The 6,789-nt window shown below is 44.2% G+C and overlaps 1 long non-coding RNA gene across 1 annotated transcript; it reads left to right on the plus strand.

Moving 5' to 3' along the window:
- The first annotated feature begins 1,783 nt into the window (after window positions 1-1,783).
- Window positions 1,784-5,674, plus strand: LOC134935638 (uncharacterized). The gene is made up of 3 exons (XR_010180301.1): window positions 1,784-1,854; window positions 5,008-5,116; window positions 5,203-5,674. It is a non-coding gene; the product is annotated as an uncharacterized LOC134935638 (long non-coding RNA).
- Window positions 5,675-6,789: the final 1,115 nt, after the last annotated feature.

Consider the following 6,789-nt stretch of genomic DNA (forward strand, 5'->3'; position numbering starts at 1 on the left):
CAAGGTAGCGTGGAAGCATCGCTGGTCAGGGCAGTGTACTACCCGTCAGAGAGTCCGCAGCTGAACATTCTGCCTGGTCATTGTTTAATCAGTGTCCCACTGACTACACTATTCCATCTCCGCACTGGCCCTTTCAGGGGTGTATGGAGCTGGGTAGATGCCGCTGGGCCAATAGGAGTAGGGATTTTCAGAAGGAGGCGAGAGGTAGCTGTCGCTAGACCAATAGGAGCAGGGTAGGGTGGGGATTTGGGAAGTAGCTGGAGCTAGTGTCACTGGGTGGGCAGGGTGTCGGGAGGCCGGCGTCATAGGTTTGGGAATCTGTGGAGTGAGCGGGGCTGGTGCCAGAGCGCGGTTTGATGGGCGGTGGTGTGACCAAAGTTGGCGTCTAATGTCATCCGCAGTCCGCAGTGACTGCCTGTAATTTTATTGTGTAGTGCACTGCACACTGTTTACAGAAGAACACTGACAGTGGGATGTAATGGAGCCCAAGATCGCTGGAGGTGCGGGAAGCTGGCTGATCTCTGACATTTTTTTAAAGGGGCAATCACATACAAGACACAGTTTTCTCTCCCCTGCCCCAGGTCTCTCTCTCTCTCTCTCTCTCTCTCTCTCTCTGCTCCAGGTCTCTCTCTCTCTTCTCCATGTGTGTTTCTCCCTCTGCACCATGTCTCTCTCTCTATTTGCTTCAGGTCTCTCTCTCTGCTCCATGTGTGTTTCTCCCTCTGCATCAGGTCTCTCTCTCTCTCTCTGTGTCTGCCTCAGTTTTCTCTCTTCTGTCCCAGGCAGTGGCGGGTTTAGGGGGGGGGCACCAAGGCACGTGCCCCCCCTGTCATTTTTAGTGCAGACTGACATGCGGACGAGTGTCCGCATGTCAGTCTGCGGTCTCGTTTCGTCCCCTGCTGTTAGGAGGGACACGGAGGGCACAGTGCGCGCCTCTCCTGTGTCCCTCCTGTGTCTCCGGCGGCCGCTGGTCTCATAAAGGAAGTGCCGTTCGTGAGCACTTCCTTTATTACAGTGACCCGCGGCCGCCGGAGACCCAGGAGGGACACAGGGAGGCGTGCACTGTGCCCTCCGTGTCCCTCCTAACAGCAGGGGAGCGGGGGGAGCAGCGGCGGCGGAGGAAGGGGGGACGGGGGACGCACTGGGGGGGAATATCTGGCACTGGGGGCATATTTGCAGGGAGGGGGGGGCGAATATCTGGCACTGGGGACATATATGGCACTGGGGGGAATATCTGGCACTGGGGGCATATCTGGCACTGGGGGGGGGATATCTGGCACTGGGGGCATATGTAGCACTGGGGGGGGGATATCTGGCACTGGGGGGAATAACTGGCAGGGAAGGGATATCTGGCACTGGGGCATTGTCTGGCACTGGGGGCATATGTGGCACTGGGGGGGGGAATATCTGGCACTGGGGCATATGTGGCAATGGGGGCATATATAGCACTGGGGGCATATGTGGCACTGTCGGGGAATATCTGGCACTGGGGGTATATGTGTACCTGGCACATGGGGGGGGCTATATTTGGCACTGGGGGCATGTGAGTACCTGGCACCGTGGGGGAATATCTGGCACTGGGGACATATGTGGCACTGGGAGCACAGCCCTAGCAACAAGGACTACCTCCTAGCAACGAGCATGACACCCAGTGCATGAAACCCCTGGCAACGAGCATGACACCCAGTGCATGAAACCCCTGGCAACGAGCATGACACCCAGTGCATGAAACCCCTGGCAACGAGCATGACACCCTGAGCATGAAAACCCCTGGCACCGTGCATGGAACCAAGAGCATGAAACCCCTGGCAACGAGCATGACACCCAGTGCATGAAACCCCTGACAACGAGCAGGTATTTGAAAAGTAATTAGAAGCCTTACTGTAGGACTTAATGTGTAATGGGCATTACGGTGTGTGGCATAATGTATCACGGACATTGCGGTGTGTGTCATAATGTGTCGCAGGCATTACGGTGTATGGTATACTCTATCGCTGGCATTGTGATATGTGGTATAATGTCTCAGGGTCATTGCAGTGTGTGGCATAATGTATCACGGACATTGCGGTGTGTGTCATAATGTGTCAGGCATTACGGTGTGTGGTATACTATATCACGGGCATTGTGGTATGTGGTATAATGTCTCAGGGTTATTACAGTGTGGCATAATATATAACGGGCATTGCGGTGTGTGGCATAGGGTATAACGGGCATTGCGGTATGTGTCACAGGCATTACGGTGTATGGTATACTATATCACGGGCATTGTGGTATAATGTCTCAAGGTCATTGCAGTGTGTGGCATAATGTGTCCCAGACATTGTATGTGCTATAATGTATCAGGGGCAGTGCAGTGTGTAGCATAATGTATAACGGGCATTGCGATTCCTGTCATAATGTGTCACAGGCATTACGGTGTGTGGCATAATGTGTCGGGGGCATTACGGTGTGTGGCATAATGTGTCAGGGGCATTATGGTGTGTGCATATTGTGTCATGTGCATTATTGTGTGTGGAATAATGTCTAAGGGCCATTGCAGTATGTGGAATAATGTATACTGGGCATTACTATAAGGAGGAAAAATGACAAATAATGTAAGGGGCATGAATCAGGATTATTTTTCTTTTCTGTGGTGGCCAACGTCTGGGCGTGCAGGTTGCAAAACTGGGGTATAAGGTAGTCTTTTCCTGCAATACCACGCCCATTCCAACGAAGCCACGCCCATTCCAACGAAGCCACGTCCCTTATGGTGCCCCCCCTGTAATTTTTTTCTGGATCCGCCCCTGGTCCCAGGTGTCTCTCTCTCTGTCCCATGTCTCTCTATCTCCCAGCCCCGTGTGTCTCTCTCTGTCCCATGTGTCTCTGTGTCCTCCCCAACTGGATGCTCCATGCTCTGTATGTCAGGGCTTTTGACCGGACTGACAATTGCTTTGCGTCCTAGTGGGATGTTTTGTGTACAGTACGTGTGTGGGGGAACTGGTCAGCTGGGGGGAGAAGGGGCTTAATTTTTAATTTGCCCTGTGCGCCATCAATCCTAGTTACGTCTTTGGATATCACAGACCCTGCCCATGTGTATAAATTGACCAACCAATACAGTGCTTTTATGCTATGCAAGATTATTGTCAGTCATTCTGTGACTGCTCTACTAGAGAGGACTGAAATAGAGCATGGTTTAAATATTTAGATAAATACAGTATGAACACATTTTATTAAGCACAGTAATATCCAGTATTATATATGGGTAAATAGAGCAGGGGTTCCTAACCATGGTCCTCAAGGCACACTAACAGTCCAGGTTTTAAGGATAACCATGGTTGATCACAGGTAGATTATTAATACATCAGTTATTCTGATTTAACCATCTGTCCTCAAACATGGATAACCCTAAGACCTGGGCCAATATTTACTAAGAATTCGAGTTTGTCCGATTTGTGTTTTTTTTTCTAAGTCCCAATCCGGGAATTCACTAAGCACCAATCTCGGCAGTGTTTTGACTATTCGTAATGGTTTGATTAGCAAAGTTCAGAAATACGAATGAATAGACCATCGGTCAAACGCGGCTGTTATTTCATACAATACGGGAATTCACTATTAATTCGTATTTGGGTGTTAGTCTCTGAGTGGTCAAATGCGGTCGTATTTTTATGCGATTCGTGAAAAAAAATCTGCAAAAAAATAGACCTGCTTTTTTCAGCCGCGTTTACATGTGCTGACACTTACAAATCATTCACACCTGACTTATCATGCCTATAAAAGGGACACAAACTTGTCTCATCCAAAATAATTTATTGCCTTATGTTTGCTGGAGTAAATTTGAACTTTTAAAAGTCAATACACATTTTTCAACATATATCCATTATTACACACATTAGTGTTAAAAGTTAAAATCTTTTTTATTTTGTGGGTTGTGCCTCAGGTTTTTAAATATGATTACTCATTTTTTACACACAAAAACATGCCACAACAATAATGTCATTCATTTTGGTTATGAAAAATTATAAATGTACACAAACATATTAGGACACTTTTACACAACTCTATTGTGTTTTTCTTGTAAAGTCGTCAACAGAAGAAATGTAAACCAGTTTTAATTCACATTGTAAGTTGCATTGGTCATGGATGATTATGCCTGGCTGCCAATTATTGTGTGTGCAGGATCTGAGATTGATTGGAATCTAGAAAGAGTAATGATTAGAAAAAAATCAAGTGGTCTGGTTACTTCCTGCTAACATCTATGTGCATCACAAACATTTCCCTCCTCCAAAAAATTGCAAAAATGGTGCAGAATAAATGTGCATACGAATTTCCTGTTGCTGTTTGTACCACTTCTAATTAATGATGTTGTTCAAATTGTCAAGGAGCTAAGTGTTATATCTTTTTTAACAAACATACACTTACGAAGTATTTTTATTTACTTCCTGAAATAAAAAATGTGAGTTTTTAATGTTAATTGATTTTGGTTGGCTGCTTGTCCTGCCCTTTGCCTTTACCACTGTCATGTTGGCGTGCTCTGGTGGAGCATCTTGGTGGTGATGACATTGGCGTGATATTTGGAGTAGTCGTACCAGAACTGCTGCTTGTTTGCTGATGTTGCGGAGGGATGCTAGAAGACTAGAAGCAGAAATTAAAAAAAAAAACACATTAGCTAGCCATATGTTTGATCAATTCTAACAAATCACTACACATGGAACACATGTCATTGACTGTTGCTTCCAGATATCCTGCATAGCAACATCATCACTCATAACTTAAATACATACATATGCCTGTTTGTGGCAAATGGGTCTGGTTACTTCATAGTGAAAGCAAACACATTAGTTTTCAAGTAGATCACACATACTCCACCATAAAAACACTTTGAAATCCATAATGTGTTACCTTATATTTGTATTTAAACAAACATAGTAATGTTTTTATATGTATTTGGCCATGTTAGTTCAAACACACGTGTTAAATTGTAAAATTACCGTACTATTTTCACAAAATAAACATGAGTTTCTGTTGCAGCATCTTACACACAATGTGCTACTGTATGGCTGAAGTGGACATACATATATTTACAGGATGTGGACAAGGCCATTTTGCTCGGATTCCATTTCATCTTTTACTGACTTCGGTAAGTATATCATATTTTGATGTGTTTGTACTTAATGCGTTTAAGTAAAAGTTTGATTAATATATATATTTTTTTAATTTTTACAGTTTGATACTCACAATCAAGCTGAGGGGAGTGTGGTTCACGTCTTGGAGGTGTGTCCAAAATTTGGAGTGTGGGGCCCGAACATACTGTCGATAATCTTCGTGGCGGGGTAGCCTGCTGTGGTTGGCCCTGGACATCAGACCTTGCTTTCTTTGCTGCCCCATTTTTTTTTGCCTGTTGTGTTACTGAAGTCCAACTTCTGCTGCTCCAGACTTCTTTTGATGGACCTAGTATTGAAAGTGAAATGTTGTTATGGCCATTCCTTTACAAACATACCCTATACTACAATGGACACTTTACCGGCTTCCGCCCCGTCAACATTATCAAATGTAATGGGAGTTACTGTCGGACAACCAGTACTGCTTTTTTCCAACACTGTAAAACCAAAATAAGAAATCATGTAATCATGCTATTGTGGATACATCCACCCATTATGCTTATACACATTAATTAAATAAAAAGAGCGTGTTTTGCATTTTTAAAAAACATAAGGACCGTAAACCAAGAAACCACTACATAAAACAATAAAGATTGTCCAATAGCCATATGCACTATGGAAAGTGCAACACAGGAGAATATGTACAGGACACAGACATAGGACACAAGTCAAAATACAGTCAATAACAACCAAAAGCACACACATCTTCATTTGGTAATGAAAGGTCAAATATTACATATGCAATATAGAAATTGCTCTGTGATGTGGCACTCCAAACACACATTACCACTATATGAGGCAACCAAAAATACAACACCAAAAAAAAAAAAACAGTGTTGTGTCTGGGTACAAATACAGCCTCAAACTGAACAAACAAATAGTGTTTTTTTTGTCAAAAAAGAAAACATTCAGTAATAAGGACATTACATATGTAAGTGGTTTTAAAACCACTTTCCACTACTCCAGCCTCTAACATGACAACCACAGTTTTAACAACATTGCACATGGATAACCTAAATCTCAAACCTAGTCAAAATGCAAACTTTCAAAATGTGCAAAAGGAATACATTATTGCAGGACAATTCTATGACACACCAAGTCCAAACTACACATGGAAAATATAGTGGAAAAAAAACATGACATACAAATAAAGTAAGATGTTACATTGGCTTTTGTATAAAACATTACCAAAAACAGACACACACTTGAAGATGGGAGTAATATGCAACGTCACATGACACACATTAGAATTAAATTTAAAAAAAAACATAGAATGTTAATGCAAATACACATGCTCACCATTCTTCCTGGGCCTATCTGAATCCCGGACATGGGTTGCAGAGACTACTTCAGGAGGTATTACACTCCGCATGAGCTCCTCATACTCTAGTTATCTTGCAATATAGGGCTGGCCACCACCGGCTTTTCGAGCCGACTTCGCCTCCTTGGCCATTTTGGACTTGACACGTCGCTTTATGTCATAGTACCGTTTGCGGAACATGTCCTCCGTCCGCTTGACCACCCCCTCACTATTGACAGCAGCTACAACTTTCGCCCACAACACCGTCTTCTTCCGTGTTGGCACCTTGGCGGACTCAGGGCCAAATAGCTGCCGCTGATACTTCATCAGCTCCAGCACCAATGCCACATT

This window comes from Pseudophryne corroboree, chromosome 6 (assembly GCF_028390025.1).
Source record: "Pseudophryne corroboree isolate aPseCor3 chromosome 6, aPseCor3.hap2, whole genome shotgun sequence".
NCBI lineage: Eukaryota > Metazoa > Chordata > Amphibia > Anura > Myobatrachidae > Pseudophryne > Pseudophryne corroboree.